The sequence below is a fragment of the Bubalus kerabau genome, chromosome 17, assembly GCF_029407905.1.
Source record: "Bubalus kerabau isolate K-KA32 ecotype Philippines breed swamp buffalo chromosome 17, PCC_UOA_SB_1v2, whole genome shotgun sequence".
Classification (NCBI taxonomy): Eukaryota; Metazoa; Chordata; class Mammalia; order Artiodactyla; family Bovidae; genus Bubalus; species Bubalus kerabau.
The window spans coordinates 21,683,421-21,709,975 of record NC_073640.1 but is presented as its reverse complement, the minus strand read 5'-3'; the positions used below and the strand labels follow the sequence as shown (position 1 = coordinate 21,709,975).

The 26,555-nt window shown below is 42.7% G+C and overlaps 1 non-coding gene across 1 annotated transcript; it reads right to left on the bottom strand.

The window, feature by feature from the left end:
- Window positions 1-6,244: 6,244 nt before the first annotated feature.
- On the bottom strand, window positions 6,245-6,317 carry TRNAG-UCC (transfer RNA glycine (anticodon UCC)). The gene has a single exon. It is a non-coding gene; the product is annotated as a tRNA-Gly (tRNA).
- Between the last annotated feature and the right edge of the window lie 20,238 nt (window positions 6,318-26,555).

Sequence of the window (26,555 nt, the reverse complement as noted above, 5' to 3'; positions counted from 1 at the left end):
CTGAGTTTTAAGCCAGCTTTTTCACTCTCCTCTTTCACTTCCATCAAGAGGCTCTTTAGTTCCTCTTCACTTTCTGCCATAAAGGTGGTGTCATCTGCATATCTGAGGTCATTAATATTTCTCCCTGCAATCTTAATTCCAGCTTGTGCTTCATCCAGTCTGTCATTTTGCATGATGTACTCTGCATGAAAGTTAAATAAGCAAGGCGACAATATACAGCCTTGACATACTCCTTTCCCAATTTGGAACTAGTCCATTGTTCCATGCCCAGTTCTAACTGTTGCTTCTTGATCTGCATACAGATTTCTCAGGAGGCAGGTAAGGTGGTCTGATATTCCCATCTCTTGAAGAGTTTTCTACAGTTTGTTGTGATCCACACAGTCAAAGGCTTTGGCGTAATCAATCAAGCAGAAGTAGATGTTTTTCTGAAATTCTCTTGCTTTTTCTATGATCCAATGGATGTTAGCAATTTGATCTCTTTAAATTACTAGTTTGTGTATCTATGTATGGCTGCAGTGGGTCTTCAAAACAGGCTTTCTCTAGTTGCAGCCGGATGGGGTACTCTTGAGCTGTGGCTTCTCTTGTTGCAGAGCACAGGCTCTGGAATCTTCCCAGACCAGGGATGGAACCTATGTACCCTGCATTGGCAGGTGGATTCTTAACCACTGGACCTCAAGGGAGGTCTGGGAATTCCCCTTTTTAAAGGTAGTTCTGAAGAGAGGTCAAAGAAAAGAAGTCTGTAGAGAAAGTCTCAGTCTTCTTTGGGGATTCCTAAGCCAGGCTTTAGGACTACGTGAACCGTGAACTTCCAGATGCTCAAGCTGGTTTTAGAAAAGGCAGAGGAACCAGAGATCAAATTGCCAACATCCGCTGGATCATGGAAAAAGCAAGAGAGTTCCAGAAAAACATCTATTTCTGCTTTATTGACTATGCCAAAGCCTTTGACTGTGTGCATCACAGTAAACTGTGGAAAATTCTGAAAGAGATGGGACTATCAGACCACCTGACCTGCCTCTTGAGAAATCTGTATGCAGGTCAGGAAGCAACAGTTAGAACTGGACATAGACGGATTCATTTCGATATATGGCAGAACCAATACAATATTGTAAAGTTTAAAAAAAAAAAAAAAGAACTGGACATGGAACAACAGACTGGTTCCAAATAGGAAAAGGAGTACATCAAGGCTGTATATTGTCACCCTGCTTATTTAACTTATATGCAGAGTTCATCATGAGAAACGCTGGACTGGAAAAAACACAAGCTGGAATCAAGATTGCCGGGAGAAATATCAATAACCTCAGATATGCAGATGACACCACCCTTATGGCAGAAAGTGAAGAGGAACTCAAAAGCCTCTTGATGAAAGTGAAAGAGGAGAGTGAAAAAGTTGGCTTAAAGCTCAACATTCAGAAAACAAAGATCATGGCATCCGGTCCCATCACTTCATGGGAAATAGAAGGGGCAACAGTATCAGACTTTATTTTTTGGGGCTCCAAAATCACTGCAGATGGTGACTGCAGCCATGAAATTAAAAGACGCTTACTTCTTGGAAGGAAAGTTATGACCAACCTAGATAGCATATTCAAAAGCAGAGACATTACTTTGCCAACAAAGGTCCATCTATTCAAGGCTATGGTTTTTCTAGTGGTCATGTATGGATGTGAGAGTTGGACTGTGAAGAAGGCTGAGCGCTGAAGAATTGATGCTTTTGAACTGTGGTGTCGGAGAAGACTCTTGAGAGTCCCTTGGACTGCAAGGAGATCCAACCAGTCCATTCTGAAGGAGATCAGCCCTGGGATTTCTTTGGAGGGAATGATGCTGAAGCTGAAACTCCAGTACTTTGGCCACCTCATGCAAAGAGTTGACTCACTGGAAAAGACTCTGATGCTGGGAGGGATTAGGGGCAGGAGGAGAAGGGGACAACAGAGAATGAGATGGCTGGATGGCATCACTGACTCGATGGACGTGAGTCTGAGTGAACTCCGGGAGTTGGTGATGGACAGGGAGGCCTGGTTTGCTGTGATTCATGGGGTTGCAAAGAGTCAGACACAACTGAGCGACTGAACTGAACTGAACTGAACTGAACTGAAGTAGAATGTTGGTAGAAATATGGGTGGTAATGAGCATTCTGGTGATGTCTCAGATAGAAATGAAGAGCATGTTACTGGAAACCGGAGGAAATGCAATACTTGTAAGAAGTGGCAAAGAACTTGGCTGAGCTGTGATTTGTGTTCCAGTGTTTTGTGGAAGATAGAACTTGCAACCAATGAAATTTTATATTTAACTGAAGTGATTTCTAAAAAAAGTGTCAAAGGTATGGCTTGGCTCCTCCTGGCGGCTTATAGTAAAATTCAAGCAGAGAGAAATGACTTAAAGACAGCTTGTTAAGCAAAAAGGAAGTCGAACTTAATGATGTGGAAAATTCTCAGCCTATCCATATTGCAAAAAAAAAACAAACGAGAACACTAAGGATATGGCCAAGTGACCATATGGGGCACTGGGAAATGAGTAGGGGTGTGAACCGCAGGAGGAGTCAGCCATCCCAGGAGGAGAACTACCAGTTTGAACTGAAGAAGGAAATAGGAAGGAATGAAGGAAGGCTGTCAGACTTCATGAATTTTACAGGACAAGACCATAGGCCTAGTTGAGGAGATGGTGTGCTATTCTTTAAGGCAAGGGAAGAGTGGGACTTCCCTGGTGGTCCAGGGGTTAAGACTCTGTGATCCCAATGCAGGGGTCCCAGGTTCAACCCCTGATCAGGGAACCAGATTCCACACATCACAACTAAGAGTTCACATGCTGCATCTCAAGATCCTCCATCCTACAATGAAGGTGGAAGATCCTGAGTGCTGCACCTAAGACCCGGCACAGCCAAATACATAAATTAATTAATTAAAAAATATATTTTTTAAAGACAAGTGACCCCAAAGGCAATTCAGAGATCATCAGGGCTGCCTCCTTGGTTTCTGGAAAGATAACCATTGCCTTGCTTCCAACAGGTCAGACAGCCTCTGCCCACAGCCAGAGGGGAAGGCCCCCCAGAGCTGTAGGGATGGGGCTTCCTAGGGCTCTGGAGGCAGTGGAGGTGGAACCACTGCCCCAGTGGGTCAGAAATGTGGGATTTCTGCCCCAGTGGGCCTGAAGGGGAGAGCATGCAACGAAGAGTGTTATTCCGGAGCCTTGAGATCTCATGAAGTTTTCCTTGCTGGACTTGCTGCCTTCTTCCTGATTTCTCCCTTTTAGAATGGGAATGTCTGTTCCTATACTTGTCACATCTTTATGTGTTAGAAGTACATAATTTGTTTGGTTTCATACATTTCACTGCTGGAAAGGAATTAACCTCAGGACGAATCATATCTCAAGTTCCACCCATACCTGATTTGGATGCTATTCAGAAGAGACTTTGGACTTCAGACTTTAGAGTTGATGTTGAATGAGTTTAATACCTTTTGAGACTTGGGAGATGGAACGAATGGATTTTATTTGAAAAGGACATGAATGTGGGGGACTCAGGAGCAGAATATTATGGGGTGAAAGTTTATGTCCTCCCCAAATTTAGCTGTTGAAACCCAACTACTTTATGTAATGGTATAGGAGTGGGGGGATGGGGTGGGTATAAGACTGTTGTTGTTCAGTTGCTCGGTCATGTCCAATTCTTTGTGGGCTGCAGCAATGCCAGGCTTCCCTGTCCTTCAGCATCTCCCAGAGCTTGCTCAAACCCATGTCCATTGAGTCAGTGATGCCATTCAACCATCTAGTCCTCTGTCGTCCCCTTCTCCTCCTGCCTTCAATCTTTCCCAGCATCAGGGTCTATTCTAATGAGTTGGCTCTTCACAGCAGATGGCCAAGGTGTTGGATATAAGATTCAGTTCAGTTCAGTTTAGTCGCTTAGTCGTGTCCCACTCTTTGCAACCCCATGAATCGCAGCACGCCAGGCCTCCCTGTCCATCACCAACTCCCGGAGTTCACTCAGACTCACGTCCGTCGAGTCAGTGATGCCATCCAGCCATCTCATCCTCTGTCGCCCTCTTCTCCTCCTGCCCCCAACCCCTCCCAGCATCAGACCCAGCATCAGAGTCTTTTCCAATGAGTCAACTCTTCACTTGAGGTGGCCAAAGTACTGGAGTTTCAGCTTCAGCATCATTCCCTCCAGAGAAATCCCAGGGCTGATCTCCTTCAGAATGGACTGGTTGGATCTCCTTGCAGTCCAAGGGACTCTCAAGAGTCTTCTCCAACACCACAGTTCAAAAGCATCAATTCTTCAGTGCTTAGCATTCTTTATGGTCCAACTCTCACATCCATACATGACCACAGGAAAAACCATAGCCTTGACTAGACGGACCTTTGTTGGCAAAGTAATGTCTCTGCTTTTGAATATGCTATCTAGGTTGGTCATAACTTTCCTTCCAAGGAGTAAGCGACTTTTAATTTCATGCCTGCATTCACCATCTGGAGTGATTTTGGAACCCAAAAAAATAAAGTCTGACACTGTTTCCACTGTCTCCCCATCTATTTCCCATGAAGTGATGGGACCAGATGCCATGATCTTTGTTTTCTGAATGTTGAGCTTTAAGCCAACTTTTTCACTCTCCACTTTCACTTTCATCAAGAGGCTTTTGAGTTCCTCTTCACTTTCTGGCATAAAGGTGGTGTCATCTGCATATCTGAGGTTATTGATATTTCTACTGGCAATCTTGATTCCAGCTTGTGCTTCTTCCAGTCCAGTGTTTCTCATGATGTACTCTGCATATAAGTTAAATAAACAGGGTGACAATATACAGATTTGACGTACTCCTTTCCCAGTTTGGAACCAGTCTGTTTTTCCATGTCCAGTTCTACTGTTGCTTCCTGACCTGCATACAGATTTCTCAAGAGGCAGATCAGGTGGTCTGGTATTCCCATCTCTTTCAGAATTTTCCACAGTTTATTGTGATCCACACACTCAAAGGCTTTGGCATAGTCAATAAAGCAGAAATAGATGTTTTTCTGGAACTCGCTTGCTTTTTCGATGATCCAGCGGATATTGGCAATTTGATCTCTGGTTCCTCTGCCTTTTCTAAAACCAGCTTGAACATCAGGAAGTTCACGGTTCATGTATTGCTGAAGCCTGGCTTGGAGAATTTTGAGCATGACTTTGCTAGCATATGAGATGAGTGCAATTGTGCGGTAGTTTGAGCATTCTTTGGCATTGCCTTTCTTTGGGATTGGAATGAAAACTGACCTTTTCCAGTCCTGTGGCCGCTGCTGAGTTTTCCAAATTTGCTGGCATATTGAGAGCAGCACTTTCACAGCATCATCTTTCAGGATTTGGAATAGCTCAACTGGAATTCCATCACCTCCACTAGCTTTGTTCGTAGTGATGCTTACTAAGGCCCACTTGACTTCACATTCCAGGATGTCTGGCTCTAGGTGAGTGATCACACCATCGTGATTATCTGGGTCGTGAAGATCTTTTTTGTACAGTTCTTCTGTGTATTCTTGCCACCTCTTCTTAATATCTTCTGCTTCTGTTAGGTCCATACCATTTCTGTCCTTTATCGAGCCCATCATTGCATGAAATGTTCCCTTGGTATCTCTAAGATTATAAGATTAGATGATATAACATTAGATGACATCATAAGGATGGAGTCCTCACGAATGGAACTGATGCCCTTATAAGCATCAGGAGAGAACTAGCTTCCTCTCTGCTCTCTAGCAGAGGAGAACACATCAAGAAACTGGCAGTCTGCAACCTGGAATAGGATCCTCACCAGAACCTGACCATACTGGAACCCTGACCCCAGGCTCCCGGGCTCCAGAACTGCAGGAGATACATTCCTGTTGTTTATAACCCACCTTAAGATTTTCTGTGGTATTCTGCTATAGCAGCCTGGACTGACTAAGACACTTCTTCATGAAAAAAGTTCCCAAAGCTCCTGTGGAGAATCCAGTTTTACAATTGCTCTTGTTCTGACTTTGAGACTCACCTTCTGCTTTATGCCTGTCAGACAAGTATGGTCTCACCTGCAACAAAAATGTTCCTACTACCTTCAGATAACCTCCTGACCCGCCCTATTTTACTTCCACACATTGGAGGCCATATTGCAAGCACAATGAACACATTGCAAGACCATTCACTTTCCTCTCCTTCCACTCTATTCTTTATTTTTTTCATTCATTTATTTATATATTCATTCATTCATTTGGCTGCACTGGGCCTTAGTTGAGGCTTGTTGGATCTTCAGGTGTGGTATGTGGGATCTAGTCCCCTGACCAGGGATCGAAGCTGGGACCCCTGCGTTGGAAGCACAGAGTCTTAGCCACTGGACCACCAGGGAAGTCCCTCCTCCCGTCCTATTCTGCTGACCCTGGGCCACCAACACTCCTTGCTTAGGCTACCACAATACCTTTCCAATTGTCATCTCAAAGCATCCACACTTTAACTTCACAATCCAACGTGGCACAGAAGTTGACTATATTCTTCTCCTTCAAGTACATAATAAAATCAGTTCTAGATTTTTTTTTTTTCTTCCAAAACCTCTTCTCCTAAGTCTTCTGCATCTCAGTAAATGGTGATGCCATTCTTCAAGTGGCTCAGGCCCAAATCCTTGCCATCACCTGTAACCGCTCTCTTTTCTTCCCACTGCAAGCACATCCATTCCACCCTTAGGGCGACAGGCTCCACCTCAAACTAGAACACCTACTTTCCAGGAAACACACCAGCGCTACTTCGATCCAAACCACCATTTTTTTCTGCCAAGATGATTAAAACTGCCTACAAACTGGTCTCCCTGCTTCCACAGATGCCTCCTTTCAGGCTGTTCTCACCCCAGGAACCACGTAATCTTTTGCAAAGGTAAGCCAAACAGTGCTTCTCCTCTGCCCCCAGTTTTCTAACAGTTTTGCATTTTGCTCAGAGATCCTTCCACCCACAAGGCCCTACCTCATCTCTCCCCGTCTCCTTTCTGGACTCGTGTCCTACCACCTGAGTCCTGGCTGCAGGAGCCTCCAGCAAGCTCACAAGGTAGGGCCCATGCACTTGCTGTCTTAGGCTGGAGCCCACTTCCCTCAGCTCTCTGTGTGGCTCTCTCACTTCCTTCAGGGCTCTGCTCCCACATTGCTGCCCCTCGAGAGGCCTGCCCTGACTGTACCCTGCACGTCTGCTCCATTTAGCCAGCTTTATTGTTCCAGGTGGCCCTAGTGGAAAAGAACCCACCTGCCAATGCAGGAGATGTACAAGATGCAGGTTCAATCCCCGGGTCAAGAAGATCCTTGGAGGAGGGCATGGTTACCCACTCCATGAAGAATTCCCACGGACAGAGGAGCCTGGCAGCCTACAGACCATGGGGTTGCAAAGAGTCAGACATGACTGAGGGACTTAGCATGCACACATGCATTTAGCACTTATTTGTAGCACCCAACATTTATCTGTCTATTCCTTTGTTGTCTGTCTTCCCCTCCTACAGTGTCAGCTTCATGACTGCAAGGGCTTGCTTTTGTGTGTGTGTGTGTTTTTAATTAGAATGTCTGCTAGTTTTACTTCTTTTCTTAGATTAATTTTTATTGGAGTATAGTTGCTTTGCAAAGTTGTACTAGTTTCTACTGTACAACAAAGTGAATTGGCTATATGTACACATGTGTCCCCTCTTTTTGGATTTCCTTCTCATCTAGGTTGCCACAGAGCAATGAGTAGAGTTCCCAAGGGGGCTTGGTTTGTGAGGCAGATGGACTCTAAGATGCACCCCCACCCATGATCCACACTTTCTCCTAGTGTTCACATTTTTGTTTCATTCCTTCCTCTTCCATGTGGGTGGGACCTGTGACTTGTTTCCAACCACCAGAATGTGGCAAAGTGATGGGCTGCCATTCCCATGACTATGTTACATAATATAAGACTTTGTCTTTCTAGCTCAGTGGTTCCCCCACCTTTTTAGTACCAGGAACTGGTTTCACGGAAGACAATTTTTCCAGGGGTCAGGGGTGGGAAGGCAGGGATGTTTTGGGGATGATTCAAGTGCAGTAGGGTTTGTGCTCCTATGAGAATCTAATGCCACCACTGATCTGGCAGGAGGCAGAGCTCAGGCGGGAATGTGAATGAGCTATAAATACAGAGGAAGCTTCACTTGCTCCCTCACCCTTTGCTCACGCCCTGCTGTACAGCCCAGTTCCTAACAGGCTAGAGACTGGTAGCCGTCTGTGTCCCAGGGGCTGGGGGCCTCTGTGCTCACAGATCCACTCTCACTCTCCTGCTGGTCTTGAAGAAGCAAGCTGATGTCTGTGGATTGTCTGAGGGTGGCGTCTGGGAACTGAGGACCTCCGGCTGACAGCCAATTGAAAACCTGAAGCACTCAGTCCAGTCACCACAAGAAAATGTATTCTACCAACAACTGGAGTGTGCTTGGGAGCAGATGAAGAATCCACCTGAGCCTTCGGATGAGAATGCGGCCCTGCCAACATGTTGACTGTAGCCTGGCCAGATCCTGAAGCAGAACACTCAGTTAAGTAGTGCCCAGACTCTTGGTCCACTGAAACTGAGAGATAATAAATGTCTGTTGTTCTTGGCTACTAAATTTGTAGTACTTTGTTACTCAGCAATAGAAAACCAATATAATTTGTTTTGTTCATTGTTCTCTCCTGAGTCCTTAGAACAGGATACAACATGTATTAGGTAGGTGCTCAATAAATGTCTGTTGAATGAGTATATTGTTATGAAAAAGCAAAACAGAGAAAGAAAACAAAGTGGACAATATGGCTATAATATGCTACCACTCGTGTGTGAATATGTGTGTAGCTAACCGCATAAATGTAGAATTTCTCTAGAAGGGTCTACGAGAAACTGACAAAAGTCTAGGGAGGAAAATGAAAATACTAGAAACCCATGAAGGGAGGAGACTTTTATTTTAAACCCTTTTGAACTATTTGAAAAATATTTTTATGCTATAAAGGTATTACTTAAACACATACACAACTGAACAAAATCGCTCCCGTGATTTCAAATTTTAATGATTTCTAAAGTAAAAGCATTTCTTCAGCATTTACTCCTTTAGGCAGTGCTCTGCCTGACCCATCCAAGTAACGCCCTGGGCTATTATTCATTTCCACCCAATCTCCCTCCAAGATGTTTCGTGGCAACCATCTTCAACAAAAGAATTGCTACAGACAGAACTAAATATATTTTGCACTTGCACATCATGCTTTGACTGCCTCACAAAGGAGCAGAAAGGCAAATTCTGTTTCCAGACATGCGTAAGCCAAGCCACAAGGGCCTGTTCTACAGTACCGTTCAAGACAAGAGGTGCCAAGTTTTTCCTTTATTGTTATCATGTATCCAGTCTAAAAAGCATCTCATTCAAGAAAAATGTGAATAATTTAACTTATGAAGTTACCCTGGAGTTTTTGTTGTTGTAGTTTAGTCGCTCAGTCGTGTCCGACTCTTTGTGACCCCATGGACTGTAGCCCACCAGTCTCTTCTATCCATGGGATCTCCCAGGCAAGAATACTAGAGTGGGTTGCTATTTCCTTCCCAGGGGATCTTCGTGATGCAGGGATTGAACCCATGTCTTCTGCTTGGCAGGTGGATGGCCTGATAAGCTTTAAAAAGTGTGACCAAAATAATGGGGTAGCAGGTCAATTTCCATACTGGTTTGGAAGAGGTGAACAAAAACCAACTAAAATTTGCAGGCTGAGGACAAATGGAGCCATTACACAACAAGGAAAACTGAATCAGAAAATACAGCATGGAGCTCTAGGAGGCCATACACTGTGTGCCTCAAATAGAAACTGCCAAGTTTGCCATTTACAAAAAGAAAAAAAAGAAAATAAAAAAAACCTATAGGGCTTGCCTGATGGCTCAGTGGTAAAGAATCTGCCTGCCAGTGCAGGAGACACAGGTTTGATCCCTGGTCTGGGAAGATCCCACTTGCTGCAGAGCAACTAAGCCTATGTGCCACAACTAGGCTTGAGCCTGTGCTCTAGAGCCCGGGAGCTACAACTATTGAGCCCATATGCAGCAAATACTGAAGCCCTTGCACCCTAGAGCCCATGCTCCACAATAAGAGAAGCCACTGCAATGAGAAGCCCACACAGCACAACAAAGAGTAGACTCTGTTCACCCCAATTAGAGAAAAGCCCATGCAGCAACAAAGACCCATCATAGCCAAAAATAAATAAATGAATAAATTAAAAAAAACAAACTACAGACATCAGGTTAGTGAGATAGTTTCAAGTGTGTAGCCCCGATCTGTTTTGAAACTAGCTTATGTAACAAATTTAAGAGTTGCTGAAAGCCTTTCTCCTAGTGCTCTAGAAAATGTTTTGACATAATTATTCACTCTCAGCAATTAGTGAGGGACTATGACCACAGCAACATAAGATTATTGACCTTGTTCAAAGTTCTAAATCTGAAACACACAATCATAATGAGTGTTCAATGATTAAACAACATCTGTGAATTAATGGCTAAGAACAGTTATATCATCGCTGTCCAGCTTCTCAAATCATAGTTCACTTCATGTGAATGTGTATATGTGTATGTAAACATTTCAGTTTTTCATAGATCAGTTTGATAGTGCAATCAGTTCAAGCCAAGAAATTCACCAATATGGCTACAAGTTCATGACTAAGTCCTATGAAGGTCAAAAGCTGTGTGCAGCCTCTTGGCCAAAGTAACATCCTTCCCAAGAAACATTTAACTTACCTAATTGCTATCTTTGCCATTCATTCATACATATATATATATTTACTCATTCTGCCAACATTTAACACTCATGTACAAAGAGGCATACGTCAGGGGCATTGCTCATAGTCCAGTGGTTCATGGGTGTGTTGGCATGTTTTCTCATCAATATACGTCATTGTGTGTGTGTTGCTCAGTCGTGTCCAACTCTTTGGGATCCCAAAGACTGTAGCCCGCCGGGCTCCTCTGTCCGTGGAATTCTCCAGGCAAGAATAATTGAGTGGATTGCCATTCCCTTCTCCAAGGGATCTTCCCAACCCAGGGATTGAACCCAAGTCTCCGGCACTGCAGGCAGATTCTTTACTCTTTACTGTCTGAGCCATGAGGGAAACCCATATGTCATTGCAGCCCAAACTTTTTAATTTGGCTGGAATGCAAGAACCCAGAGGACAGGCATAAGGTATGTATAACATAAATGGAGCACCTGGGAGCCCTGGAGCAGAGTGTCCTGGTGGCACATGCCCTAACCTAGCTCAACATAGCTCAAAGAACAAAACTGCACATCTCCCTCATTCCTACTTCTATCAGTTGTTACTACAACTTCTGTTCGAAAACTGTTCAAATACATTTCACAAGGCAATCAGGCAATTGACAAAATTGGACTCTATGGAAACTCTGTTCATCAATTACATTATATGATCTATAGCTCATTTTTCCAAATCATAGTGAATTAAATATCTTACTACCAAATATGAGAGACCCCCCCCTTTATGTTCTCTTACCTTTATTTTTTATAGCCACTTAAACTCATGAATTATTAAAGAAGCAAGAGGAAATGGAAAGTGAATAAGAAAGTTATTTGAAATGTCCCTGGGGAGTTGGATGAGCTTTCATGTAATACCACATAATGGGCTTCCAGGCATTGAGAGGAAAGATAAAGGATTCACTCTAAAAATCACACACACTATAGGGAGGGAAAAAAAATCTCAATTTCATGCATAAAGTAAAATTAGGTACAATTTTTGTGTCTCTCAGATTGACAAAGATGAAAGAGTATGGTTATACCAAGTGCTGGTGAGGATACCGGACAAAAAGTCCTTGCTTACTGTGTGTAGAGGGCTTCCCCTGTGGCTCAGCAGTAAAGAATCCACCTGCAATGAGTCTGGAGGATCCCCTGGAGGAGGGCATGGCAAACCACTCCAGTATTCTTGCCTGGGAAATCCCATGGACAGAAGAGCCTGGCAGGCTATGGTCCTTAGGGTTGCAGAGTTGGACACGACTGAAGTAACTACGCATGCATGCAGTGTGTGTGGAAGAGTGTGGTGGTGATGGTGTAGTTGCTAAGTTGTGTCCAGTTCTTTGGGACCGCATGGACACCACCAGGCTCCTCTGTCCATAGGATATCCCAGACAAGCATACTGGAATGGGTTGCCATTCCCTTCTTCAAGGGATCTTCCTGACCCAGGGATTGAATTCAGATGTACTGCATTGCAGGCAAATTCTTTACAAACTGAGCCACCAGGAAGCTCTTTAGAAGGGTGAAGTAGGGCAGAACTTCTGAGGATTATTTTGGTCATATCTATCAAATTAAAAGTGAGTACGTTCTTTGTCCCAGTGTTTCAGTCTATTTGGGCTTCCATAACAGAATATCAAACTACCACACAATTGCACTCATCTCACATGCTAGTAAAGTAATGCTCAAAATTTTCCAAGCCAGGCTTCAGCAATATGTGAACCGTGAACTTCCTGATGTTCAAGCTCGTTTTAGAAAAGGCAGAGGAACCAGAGATCAAATTGCCAACATCCGCTGGATCATGGAAAAAGCAAGAGAGTTCCAGAAAAACATCTATTTCTGCTTTATTGACTATGCCAAAGCCTTTGACTGTGTGGATCACAATAAACTGTGGAAAATTGTGAAACAGATGGGAATACCAGACCACCTGACTTGCCTCTTGAGAAATCTGTATGCAGGTCAGGAAGCAACAGTTAGAACTGGACATGAAACAACAGACTGGTTCCAAATAGGAAAAGAAGTACGTCAAGGCTGTATATTGTCACCCTGCTTATTTAACTTACATGCAGAGTACATCATGAGAAACGCTGGACTGGAAGAAACACAAGCTGGAATCAAGATTGCCGTGAGAAGTATCAATAACTTCAGATATGCAGATGACACCACCCTTATGGCAGAAAGTGAAGAGGAACTCAAAAGTCTCTTGATGAAAGTGAAAGAGGAGAGTGAAAAAGCTGGCTTAAAGCTCAACATTCAGAAAATTAAGATCATGGCATCCAGTCCCATCACTTCATGGGAAATAGGTGGGGAAACAGTGGAAACAGTGTCAGATTTTATTTTTGGGGGTTCCAAAATCACTGCAGATGGTGACTGCAGCCACAAAATTAAAAGACGCTTACTCCTTGGAAGGAAAGTTATGACCAACCTAGATAGCATATTCAAAAGCAGAGACGTTACTTTGCCAACAAAGGTCCGTCTGGTCAAGGCTATGGTTTTTCCTGTGGTCGTGTATGGATGTGAGAGTTGGACTGTGAAGAAGGCTGAGCGCCGAAGAATTGATGCTTTTGAACTGTGGTGTTGGAGAAGACTCTTGAGAGTCCCTTGGACTGCAAGGAGATCCAACCAATCCATTCTGAAGGAGATCAGCCCTGGGATTTCTCTGGAGGGAATGATGCTGAAGCTGAACCTCCAGTACTTTGGTCACCTCATGCGAAGAGTTGACTCATTGGAAAAGACTCTGATGCTGGGAGGGATTGGGGGCAGGAGGAGAAGAGGGCGACAGAGGATGAGATGGCTGGATGGCATCACTGACTCGACGGACGTGAGTCTGAGTGAACTCCGGGAGTTGGTGATGGACAGGGAGGCCTGGCATGCTGCAATTCATGGGGTTGCAAAAAGTCGGACATGACTGAGCAACTGAACTGAACTGAACAGAATATCACAAACCAGGTGGCTGAAAGTTCTGGAGGCTGGAAGTCTGAGATCAAGGTGCCCATGGGGTTGGATTCTGGTGAGAACTCTCTTTTTAACTCATAGATAACATTTTTCCCCCTGTGTCCTAAATGTGCACACACAGGAAGAGAGACATCTCTGGAGTCCCTTCCTCTCCTCAAAAGGACACCAGTTCTGTTGGATTAGGGCCCCACCCTTATGACTTCTTTTAACCTTAATTAGGATCTTTAACCTCCCTAAAGATCCTATCTCCAAATACACAATGAGGGTTAGGATTTTAAGATGTGAATTTGGCAGGGGGAAGGAGTTAGGGGCATAGTACAGTTCACGCTGCTGCTGCTGTCACTTCAGTCATGTCCGACTCTGTGCAACCCCATAGACAGCAGCCCACCAGGCTCCCCTCTCCCTGGGATTCTCCAGGCAAGAACACTGGAGTGGGTTGCCATTTCCTTCTCCAATGCATGAAGGTGAAAATTGAAAGTGAAGTCGCTCAGTCCTGTCCAACTCTGAGTGACCCCATGGACTGCAGCCTACCGGGCTCCTCCGTCCATGGGATTTTCCAGGCAAGAGTACTGGAGTGGGGTGCCATCGCCTTCTCCGAGTATAGTTCATAACACCCAGCAAATCCAGTTTTGGAGATTTATCCTGCATTTGTGTTTGCATTGTGTCCAGGGATCTTTAAATAAGAATGTTTAGAGACTTCCCTGGTGGTTCAGTAGTTAAGACCTCAATGAAGGGGGATATAGGTTGAATCCCTAGTTGGGGAACTAAGATCCCACATGCCTCATGGCCAAAAAAAAACAAAACGCAAAACAGAAACATTATTGTAACAAATTCAATAAAGACTTTAAAAATGGCCCACATTAAAAAAAAAAACTTAAAAATTAAGAATGATTAAAGTTCTATTATCTACAGTAGCCAAGAATTATAAATAACCCAAGCATCCATCAGGAGGGGGCTAGTCAAACTAAGGTACACTCAGTCATAAAATACTGCTATCCAACTATTAAAATGAATGAGCCAGCACTAAACACACTGACATGGAGAACTCACTAAACTGTACCATCAAGTAGAAAAGGCACAGTGCAGAGCAGTTTATAGAACATGATCCAATTTCTGTAAAGAAAAAATATGTTTAAGCGCCAATATTTTCTGGAAGATGTACAAGCAACCATTGGCATCATTATCTCTAAGGAGTAGACTGGGGGCATGAGGAAGAAGAATTTGTTCCTTATACCTTTTCATACGCTTAGTACTTTGACTACCCTCACTGCTAGGTGAAGGCGTGTTACTTCTTATTTTAAGGTAAAAATTCACGTAGAAAAACATTCACCATTTTAACCATCTAAAAGTGTACTATTCAAGGGGATAAATGCCTAAGGGGCATTCACAGTGTTATGCCCATCACTTCTTTCTAGTTTGAAACATCTTCATCACCCCCAAAATGAGTAATAACTCTCCCACCCCACCCAGAGCCTAGAAATCATTAATCTGCTTTACATCTCTAAAGAGTCATCTTCTTTGGATATTTCTTATAAATGGAATCATAAAAGTGTGGCCTTTCTGCCTGGCTTCTTTCACTTAGGATAAGATTTTCAAGGTGCGTCCATACTGTAGCATGTATCATTCCTTTTTATGGCTGAACAATATTTTATTGTATGAATATCCTACATTTAGCTTATCTGTTCATCCACAATGGGCATTTGGTTTGTTTCCAATTTTTGGTTATCACAAACAGTGCTGCTAAGGACATTTGTTTACATGTTTTTATTTGAATTACTCTTTTTAGTTCTTTTGGGTACCTACCTGGAGTGGAATTGTGGGATCATACGGTAATTCTATGTTTCAACTTTTTGAGGAGCAATGTTACTTTTTATTGTATTTAAATATTTAGCTACCTGCCATAAATGAGACCAGTATATGACAGGATCTTGAAAGATCTTTTAGTCTGGTCGCTGACAATGGACAATATTTTTCATAGTTAAAGCAGTAATTTGGGTTTAGCATTATATTTTGTCTTAGGGTCTATTAGATATAATGTATAAAATGGAAAGCCCAGTGCTCATCAGTTCAGTTCAGTTCAGTTCAGTTCATTTCAGTCACTCAGTCGTGTCCAACTCTTTGTGACCCCATGAATCGCAGCACACCAGGCCTCCCTGTCCAACACCAACTCCCAGAGTTCACTCAGACTCACGTCCATTGAGTCAGTGATGCCATCCACCCATCTCATCCTCTGTTGTCCCCTTCTCCTCCTGCCCCCAATCCCTCCCAGCATCAGAGTCTTTTCCAATGAGTCAACTCTTCTCATGAGGTGGCCAAAGTATTGGAATTTCAGCTTTAGCATCAGTCCTTCCAATGAACACCCAGGACTGATCTCCTTTAGAATGGACTGGTTGGATCTCCTTGCAGTCCAAAGGACTCTCAAGAGTTTTCTCCTACACCACAGTTCAAAAGCATCAATTCTTCAGCACTCAGCTTTCTTCACAGTCCAACTCTCACATCCATACGTGACTACTGGAAAAACCATAGCCTTAACTAGACGGACCTTTGCTGGCAAAGTAATGTCTCTGCTTTTTAACATGCTAGGTTGGTCATAACTTTCCTTCCAAGGAGTAACTGTCTTTTAATTTCATGGCTGCAATCACCATCTGCAGTGATTTTGGAGCCCCAGAAAATAAAGTCTGACACTGTTTCCCCTGTTTACCTGTCTATTTCCCATGAAGTGATGGGACTGGATGCCATGATATTCGTTTTCTGAAAGTTGAGCTTTAAGCCAACTTTTTCACTCTCCTCTTTCACTTTCATCAAGAGGCTTTTGAGTTCCTCTTCACTTTCTGGCATAAAGGTGGTGTCATCTGCATATCTGAGGTTATTGATATTTCTCCTGGCAATCTTAATTCCAGCTTGTGCTTCCAGCCCAGTGTTTCTCATGATGTACTCTGCATACAAGTTAAACAAGCAGGGTGACAATATACAGCCTTGACATACTCCTTTTCCTATTTGGAACCAGTCTGTTGTTCCATGTCCAGTTCTAACTGTTGCTTCCTGACCTGCATATAGATTTCTCAAGAGGCAGGTCAGGTGGTCTGGTATTCCCATCTGTTTCACAATTTTCCACAGTTTATTGTGATCCACACTGTCAAAGGCTTTGGCATAGTCAATGAAGCAGAAATAGATGTTTTTCTGGAACTCTCTTGCTTTTTCCATGATCCAGCAGATGTTTGCAATTTGATCTCTGGTTCCTCTGCCTTTTCTAAAACCAGCCTGAACATCTGGATACTGTTGACTGAAAGAGTGCATCTCAAAAGGATACAAGTATTCTTTTGTAACTGGAGAAGGAAATGGCAACCCATTCCAGTATTCTTACCCGGAGAATCCCATGGACAGAGGAGCCTGGTGGGCTACAGTCCATGGGATCACAGAGTCAGACATGACTGAGTGATGAATAGTTATTCTTTTGTAACATTAATATCCTTAGACAAGATGCCATCCAATAAACTAATTACTTGAATTTTAGAAATATTGTTTATTTAAAAAATAACTAGTGACTACTTCACTTCCATTAGGATGGCTATTATCAAAGCATCAAAAATAGCAAGTGTTATCAAGGATGTGGAGAAATTGCAACCTTTCACTCTTGGTAGGGATGTAAAATGGTGCAAACGGTTGTGCAAAACATTATGGTGGTTCATTAAAAAACTAAAAATAGAACTACTGCACTGTACAGCAATTCCACTTCTGGGTATATACTCAAAAGAGTTGAAATCAGAGACTTGAGCAGATATATATATACACGCATGTTTATAGCAGGATTATTCACAATAGCCAAGAAGTGGAAACAACTCAAGTGTCTGTGAACAGACAAATGTTAAAAAAAAAATGATACATCCTCAGACATAGATAAACCTTCAATACATAATGTTAAGTGAAATAAATCAGTCACAAAAGAACAAATATTATGATTCCACTTACATGGAGGTACCTAGAGTATGTCAAATTCATAGATTCAGAAAGTAGAACAACGCTTGTCAGGGGCTGTGGGGTGCAGGGAGTTAATGTGTAACGGTACAGAGTTCTGGTTGAGGAAAGTGGAAAAAGTCTGAGTTGGATGGTGGTGGTTCTACAGCAATGTGAATGTCTTTATGTCGCTGAACTGTATACTTAAAAAGAGTTAAAATTATAAGTTCACATTATATTTAAACAATATATTTATGTATATTTTACCACAAAAAAAGAAGAGGAACATACACACACACACACACATAAATAAAAATAACTACTGATCTCCTGGTAAGGACACTGAAGGTACATAGAGCAGTGAACATTACATATAAAACATAGTCCTTGATTTGATAGGACTTACTATCTAGTAGGGGAGAAAAACAATAAAAAATGTGAAAATAAAACATACACACACGTTCCCTCAGACACATACCCATCTCAGTCTTTTGCTATTATAAGCACTGCTGTAAAGAAGATCTTCATAGAAGCCTTTGCCACTCTACCTCTTAAAAGCAGGTCTTTTTTTTTTTTTTAATTGTATTTAATTATTTATTTTTGGTTGTGCGGGGTCTTCGTTGCTGCTCAGGCTTCTCTCTAGTTGCAGTGCTCGGGCTTCTCATCACGGTGGCTTCTCTTGGTGCAGATCACCAACTCCAGAGCACAGGCTCAGCTCTTCAGGTGCAGGGGCCCAGTTTCCCCGAGGCATGTGGGATCTTCCCGGATCAGGGATCAAACCCGTGTCCCCTGTATTGGCAGGCAGATTCTTTACCACTGAGCCACCAGCAAAGCCCCCAAAGCAGGTCTTTTAATAACGACTTTATTTTTATTTTTCTAAATCCCTAGACCTATGCAAGTAATCATCAAGGTGATCCCTCTTAACAGATACAGAAATGGAGGCACAATTATTTATTCATTTATTTTTGGCTGTGTTCGGTCTCTGTTGCTGCTTGAGGGCTTTCTCTAGTTTGGGTGAGCAGGGGCTACTCTCTAGTTGCGGTGGGCAGGCTTCGCATTCTCGTGGCTTCTCTTGTCGTGAAGCATGGGCTCTAAGGTGCCCGGGCTCAGTAGCAGTAGCACAAGGAGTTGTCCAAGGCATGTGGAATGTTCCCAGACCAGAGATCCAACCTGCGTCCCCTGCGTCCCCAGTGGCAGGCAGATCTCCAACCACTGGACCACCAGGGAAGTCCCAGGCACAATTTAGATAAGCAAGTTGTTATACGTTTTATTCCTGTTATCTCTCTTGGATTAAAACATAACTTTTCAAGCTAGGTGTGTAGCTCTGATTTTCTGCTATGTCATTTCCTTTCATTCCTGTTAGACAAGAACTTATCAATTAGCTTTTCTAGAGCAATTTCACATGTAGTTCAGAAAGTATTTCCATCCACACACTCAAAGATTAGGTCTCAAAAATCAGCTTTGAAGTTAGTTGTTTGAACCTCAGAATCCACCGGCCATTTTGAGCTTTAGGATGAAAGATTTCCCTCTTGAATTTGCTTCCCCTGTAATTGCCAAAAGCATGACAAGTGGTGGGGTGTGCCACCATACTTTCCCACTAAGTATTTTATAACCCATTTTTCTTCAGATAGCTATATTATTCTGATCCTAAGTCGATGGAAATGTAATTTAATCAATCATCAAATTAATTTCTGTTAAATAGAGATGTGGGCTGGCATAAGCAATTTTTATACAGGAGACCAGAGTTTGATCCCTGGGTCAGGAAGATTCCCTGGTGTAGGAAATGGCAACCCACTCCAGTGGAAAATCCCATGGATGGAGGAGCCTGGTGGGCTGCAGTCCATGGGGTCACAAAGAGTCAGACACAACCGAGAGACTTAATTTTTGATATCTGCAGAAGGAAATTAGTTTGATAAATAGAAATGAGAATTCTCTTCTATCCTAAAGGCAGGGAATCTAAGATCATCATCCTGCACCTTGACCAGCACCACTCCATGGCTGTGGCTAATTCACAAAGCTCTTGCACACCCAGGATATAAATTTATAAACTTATGGATTTTACACACACAGTTTTTCCCCCTGAAACACAACTTAAATATGTCTTGTGTTGCTTTGGGTTCTCCCAGAAGCAGGCACTGGGCCAAGGTTTCAAGTGCAGACAGTTTCTGTGGGAGGTGATCCCAGGAGACACCAGTGGGGAGCAGGAAAGCCAGATGGGGAAGAGAGGCAGCAAGTGAAGCGTTTGTTTTCAAGCAGGGTGCCAGCGTGAGTAACTAAGACTTAACCCTGCTGCAGCACGCGAGGACCTTGGCGCCACCCTATCCAGGGCAAGTGTGCTGGGCAGTTATTACACCTCCTCCTGTCAGTCACCGATGGAGGGGTTGGGGAAGAGGAAGTTTCCTCCATGCCTGTCATGCTGGGGCAAAGACCTGGGGGCCAAGCAAAGTTCTCCGGCAAGGAAAGGAGGGGGCTGGCAGCTGGAAATGAGGCGGGTGTGCACCAAAGGGGCAAGGATGAGCACTGATCTGCTCGAAAACATCACCATATCTGTCCTCCTAAAACTTCTAAGCAGGATTAGTTTCCTCTTTTCTCCTGTTTCTTCCAGAATTTATTCAGCCGCCCAATGTCATTACACAGCACAGAACCTCACACACCTCTCATTCTCTACAGGGTCCCTGCAGCCCCCAAAGGCAGGAACAGTGACTTCCTGCACAAGCAAGAAAGGGCCAGGTGAGCGCTACAAAACATGAGGCTTCCAGATGCCTTGTTCTTCCTAAAGCCCTCTTTAAAGCAATGAAAAACCCTAGAATGCAGGAAGTCTCTCTGGTTCCTGGTTGCTATTCTTCTTTCCAAATATAAAGAGAAGAAATCTGGGCTGATTTATGGAATTAAAAATACAATGTTCCAAATAAAAGTATACATCATATGGCGATAAGTACCAAAAAAGAAATATACAGCAGAGGAAGGCGGTATAGTGTGCATCAGGTATGCTATTTATTTATTTTTTTTAGCTGAGCCAAACGGCTTGAAGGATCTTAATTCCCCAAGCAGGAATTGAAGATAGCCCCAGCAGTAAAAACACCTAGTCCTAAAGGTAAAGAATCCGCCTGCAATGCAGGAGACACCTGAAACGTGGTTTGAATCCCTAGGTCCGGAAGATCCCCTGGAGTAGGAAATGGCAACCCACTCCAGTATTCTTGCCTGGAAAATGCCACAGACAGAGGAGCCTGGTGGGCTACAGTCCATGAGGTCACAAAGAGTCGGACACAACTGAGTGACTAAGCAACAACAAAACTATTGGATTGCCAGGGAATTCCCAAGGGTATGCTATTTTAGATGAGGGGGGTGGGAAGGGACATCATTATATATGCTATATATAATATATATTAGTCACAACTACTAAAAGATAAGAAATGTATATATATACATACACATATGATGTATTATATTATGTATTATAATTATATATAATGTACCATATATGTACAAGTGTGTGGGTATATATATATATATATATATATGTGTGGGTATATATATACACTTCTTCAGTTCAGATCATATCAGTCGCTCAATCGTGTCCGACTCTTTGCGACCCCATGAATCGCAGCACGCCGAGCCTCCCTGTCTATCACCAACTCCCAGAGGTCACTCAAACTCACGTCCATCGAGTCAGTGATGCCATCCAGCCATCTCATCCTCTGTCGTCCCCTTCTCCTGCCCCCAATCCCTCCCAGCATCAGAGTCTTTTCCAATGAGTCAACTCTTTGCATGAGGTGGCCAAAGTACTGGAGTTTCAGCTTCAGCATCATTCCTTCCAAAGAAATCCCAGGGCTGATCTCCTTCAGAATGGACTGGTTGGATCTCCTTGCAGTCCATGGGACTCTCAAGAGTCTTCTCCAACACAATTCAAAAGCATCAATTCTTCAGAACTCAGCCTTCTTCACAGTCCAACTCTCACATCCATACATGACCACAGGAAAAACCATAGCCTTGACTAGACGAATCTTTGTTGGCAAAGTAATATCTCTGCTTTTTTAATATGCTATCTAGGTTGGTCATAACTTTCCTTCCAAGGGTAAGTGTCTTTTAATTTCATGGCTGCAGTCACCATCTGCATTGATTTTGGAGCCCAGAAAAATAAAGTCTGACACTGTTTCCACTGTTTCCCCATCTATTTCCCATGAAGTGATGGGACCAGATGCCATGATCTTCGTTTTCTGAATGTTGAGCTTTAAGCCAACTTTTTCACTCTCCTCTTTCACTTTCATCAAGAGGCTTTTGAGTTCTTCTTCACTTATAAGGATGGTGTCATCTGCATATCTGAGGTTATTGATACTTCTCCCGGCAATCTTGATTCCAGCTTGTGCTTCTTCCAGTCCAGCATTTCTCATGATGTACTCGGCACATAAGTTAAATAAGCAGGGTGACAATACACAGCCTTGACGTACTCCTTTTCCTATTTGGAACCAGTCTGTTGTTCCATGTCCAGTTCTAACTGTTGCTTCCTGACCTGCATACAAATTTCTCAAGAGGCAGATCAGGTGGTCTGGTATTCCCATCTCTTTCAGAATTTTCCACAGTTTATTGTGATCCACACGTCAAAGGCTTTGGCATAGTCAATAAAGCAGAAATAGATGTTTTTCTGGAACTCGCTTGCTTTTTCCATGATCCAGCGGATGTTGGCAATTTGATCTCTGGTTCCTCTGCCTTTTCTAAAACCAGCTTGAACATCAGGAAGTTCACGGTTCACATATTGCTGAAGCCTGGCTTGGAAAATTTTGAGCATTACTTTACTAGCATGTGAGATGAGTGCAATTGTGCGGTAGTTTGAGCATTCTTTGGCATTGCCTTTCTTTGGGACTGGAATGAAAACTGACCTTTTCCAGTCTTGTGGCCCCTGCTGAGTTTTCCAAATTTGCTGGCATATTGAGTGCAGCACTTTCACAGCATCATCTTTCAGGATTTGGAATAGCTCAACTGGAATTCCATCATCTCCACTAGCTTTGTTCATAGTGATGCTTCCTAAGGCCCACTTGACTTCACATTCCAGGATGTCTGGCTCTAGGTCAGTGATCACACCATCGTGATTATCTGGGTCATGAAGATCTTTTTTGCACAGTTCTTCTGTGTATTCTTGCCATCTCTTCTTAATATCTTCTGCTTCTGTTAGGTCCATACCATTTCTGTCCTTTATCGAGCCCATCTTTGCATGAAATGTTCCTTTGGTATCTCTGATTTTCTGGAAGAGATCTCGAGTCTTTCCCATTCTGTTGTTTTCCTCTATTTCTTTGCATTGATTGCTGAAGAAGGCTTTCTTATACACTTCTTACCCTTTAGTAATTCAAGTTCTAGGATCTTGTGCATAGATATTTGTGTAAGTACTAGAATATTCACTTCAGCAGTGTCTGTAGCAGCCAAGACTAGAAACAGCCTAGCCATCTATGTAGGTAAGAAACATTTGTATAGCTTTTAATATGTGTCAGGCACTGTTCTGTGTTTTACAGATATTAACTCACTTAATGCTCAATAAGAAACCTATTAAGGGTCTAAAGTCATTATTCCCTTTTTCAGATGAGAAGACTGAGGCACAGAAATCAGGTCATTTGTCCAACTTAGCACAGTGAGGAAGTGGCAGAATCGAGATTCAAGCCCAGGCTATACAGCTTCAGAGTTTGAACACTTGACCTGGATGCTGTCTTCTCCTCTGAGGGGAGATTAATTAAATCAAGGTTCCAATACTTCAGTGGAATTCTAAGGCATTGCTTTTTTTAAAAAAATGGAGGGACCTCACTGGTGGTCCAGTGGTTAAGACACCCAATGCAGGGAGCACGGGTTCAATCCCTGGTCAGGGAACTAAGATCCCACATGCCGCAAAGTGCAGACCCCCCAAAAAAAAGAAAAAAAGAGGGCAGTTTTATAACAGTTGATATGGAAATCTCTTGAAGATATTAACTAACAGCATGAAGATACTGAACGTGTGAAAACTACACTAACATTTTTACAAAACAGGAGAAGAACACGTGTATGTGCCGTATCAGTTGAGAGTGGTTCTATAAGGATGCATGTAAAAACAGAAGGGGTATAAAGGGGTATACTTTTGGGGGAGAGGAACTGGGAGATAGAAAAAAATTTTAAGACTTTTCTGGTATTGTTTAATTGCTTATCATGCACATGTAATACCTATTTTATTGACTATAACTTTAAAAAATTGAGGAGATTCCCTGGCAGTCCAGTGGTTAAGACTGAGCGCTTTCACTGCTGGGACCCAGGTTCAGTCCCTGGTCAGAGAACTAAGATCCTGCCAGCTGCACAGTACAGTCAAAAATTAAAATCTTTTAAATTAAAAAAAATTTAAAATAAATGTAATAAAAATTGAAAGGAAATAAAACTTCTGCCAATAGAGCAATGGAAAATGTCATCTGAATTTTTTTTAAGATTTATGTATTTGTTTATTTTATTTTTGGCTGTGCTGGATCTTTGCTACCTCTCACGGGCTTTCTCAAGTTGCAGTGAGTGGGGGCATCTCTTTGCTGCACTGTGCAGGCTTCTCATTGCAGCTGCTTGTTGCGGAGCATGGGCTCTAGGCACTTGAGTTTCAGCAGCTGCAATGCAGGGGCCCACAGCTGTGCTGTGTAGGCTTAGTTGCCTTGAGGCATATGGGATCTTCTTAGCTGCTGCTGCTGCTGCTAAGTCGCTTCAGTCGTGTCCAACTCTGTGCGACCCCATGGACGGCAGCCCACCAGGCTCCCCCGTCCCTGGGATTCTCCAGGCAAGAACATTGGAGTGGGTTGCCATTTCCTTCTCCAATTCATGAAAGTAAAAAATGAAAGTGAAGTCGCTCAGTCGTGTCCGACTCTTAGCGACCCCATGGACTGCAGCCCACCAGGCTCCTCCGCCCATGGGATTTTCCAGGCAAGAGTACTGGAGTGGGGTGCCATTGCCTTCTCCAAAGGAGCAGGAATCAAATCCATGTCCCCTACACTGGCAGGTGGATTCTTAACCACTGGACCACCAGGGAAGCCCTCATCTTCTGAAATTTTTCAGAACTTACTTTATACTTCAAGGTCAAAGTAAAAGACCCAAGGTGAAAACTTTGTTAACTTTCATATGGCTTAAAAAATTTTGGGTGACTTATCAGCTTACTTTTATCAAATTGTGAAACACATTAAATTCATGAGTAAATTTTAATGAAAATAATTGCACAATATGGAGTTATTTCCTTAGAGTGTATAATGTTTTAAAGTGGCCATGATCTCAAGCTTCTTTTCTGACTTTGTACACTAACCTTTGAAATAAAAAAGAAAAAGAAAGGCAACTATTTCCAACACCTTTGTGAAATAATTTTGGCTCCATGTTCGGCACCTATTCCACTATCTGTAATTTAAAATCTCATGGCCCTAAAAATGAATCCACTATTCTTTTAATTCAATAGCACTCAGTTCCCCCCAAAATCTTCATTTCTTTCTATTTTACTTGAATAACTTTAATTATCTTTATGTTAAATAAACTCAGGAAATTGGTTCCTACAAATGAGAGTAAGAAAGTATTTTTTCCTGGTTTCATTAACAGTAAATGAAAGTAATCGAAGACTGTATCTCCTTTATTCAAAAAGAATTTGTTCTTTTCATGGACAGGCATAGATTGCTGAAAATGTTAAAATTTTAGGGCAACTGTGTTCTCATAATTAGGATTCCTATAGGAGATTAGGGAGGATAAAAATATATTTAAGCAAATACTGGAAACCACTTGCTTGTAATTTCTCACTCTGCCTAGAAAAAAATGACTCAAGTTAGTTCTGTTTATTAAAATAAGAAAATGCTCAATTGAGGGGACCAAAATAGTTTCAATGAAAGATATAAATTTCTTTAATAGGGCAAAATTTGAGAATCTTCCATTATATGAAGATATTTCATTATCCTGGTTAGATGATAAAACTAAGAAGGGATAAGATTAAAAAAGCATTTACTAAGACTTTGAAATTCTAGATGTTTGTTACCAACAGAAGCAGTAAGCAGGTTTTGAGGTTTGGAGAGAAAAAAACCAACTTCTCTAAAAGGGAAATTAAGATTTTCTAGATAAAAGCTTCCTTGACGTAAGCTACAGGTATGTTCTACCTAACTTAGGTCTTGGTTCTAATCTTGAAAAACAGACCACTATCCAATTAGTTCCATAAGCTGGAAACCAGGATCATTCTTGGATTTTCTTTTGCTCTATCGTCCATATCCAATGCACTTCCCAGGTGGCTCAGTGGAAAAGAATCCACCTGCCAAGGCAGGAGACGTGAGTTTGATCCCTGGGTCAGGAAGATACCCTGAAGAAGGAAATGGCAATCCACTCCCATATTCTTGCCTGGGAAATCATGGTCAGAGGAGCCTGGTAGGCTACAATCCATGGGGTCACAAAAGAGTGAGACCAGACTTGGCAACTGAGCACGCTCACACACCACGTCCAGTGCATCAGCAATTCATTCATTCATTGATTTATCGTAAGTGAACCAGTATGGCACCTTCCTTCAATTGCTGCCTTATTTTCTTCCTCCCTTCACGAATCTCTCTAAAGACTGGTATCTGCACCAGCCTCCTTTCCTCACATTCCCCTAACTCTGCCCAGGCTGACCTCTGGCCTGACCACTCCACGGAAATAGCTCTTGCTGCCGACACTGATGACATGTGAGTCACTAAACCAGTGGCTGCTTTTCATCTCTCCTCTTTCTGGACCTTAACCACATCCCACAATCTTAGCCCCTTCCTCCCGAAAGCATTTCCTAGTGCCCCCGTTTTCGGGTTCATCTGGTTTTTCTCCTAGCTCTCAGGTTACTCCTGTGCATCCCGGTAAGACTACCCTTGACCTCGCTATCTACAGCAAGTCTCTCTTACAGCCTCAGAGCAGCGTGTACTCTCTACAGCACTTTTCACTTTTGTAATTTTACACTGACTCTATCTGCCTCCTATGAATTCATAAGCTCTGTAAAGACATTTT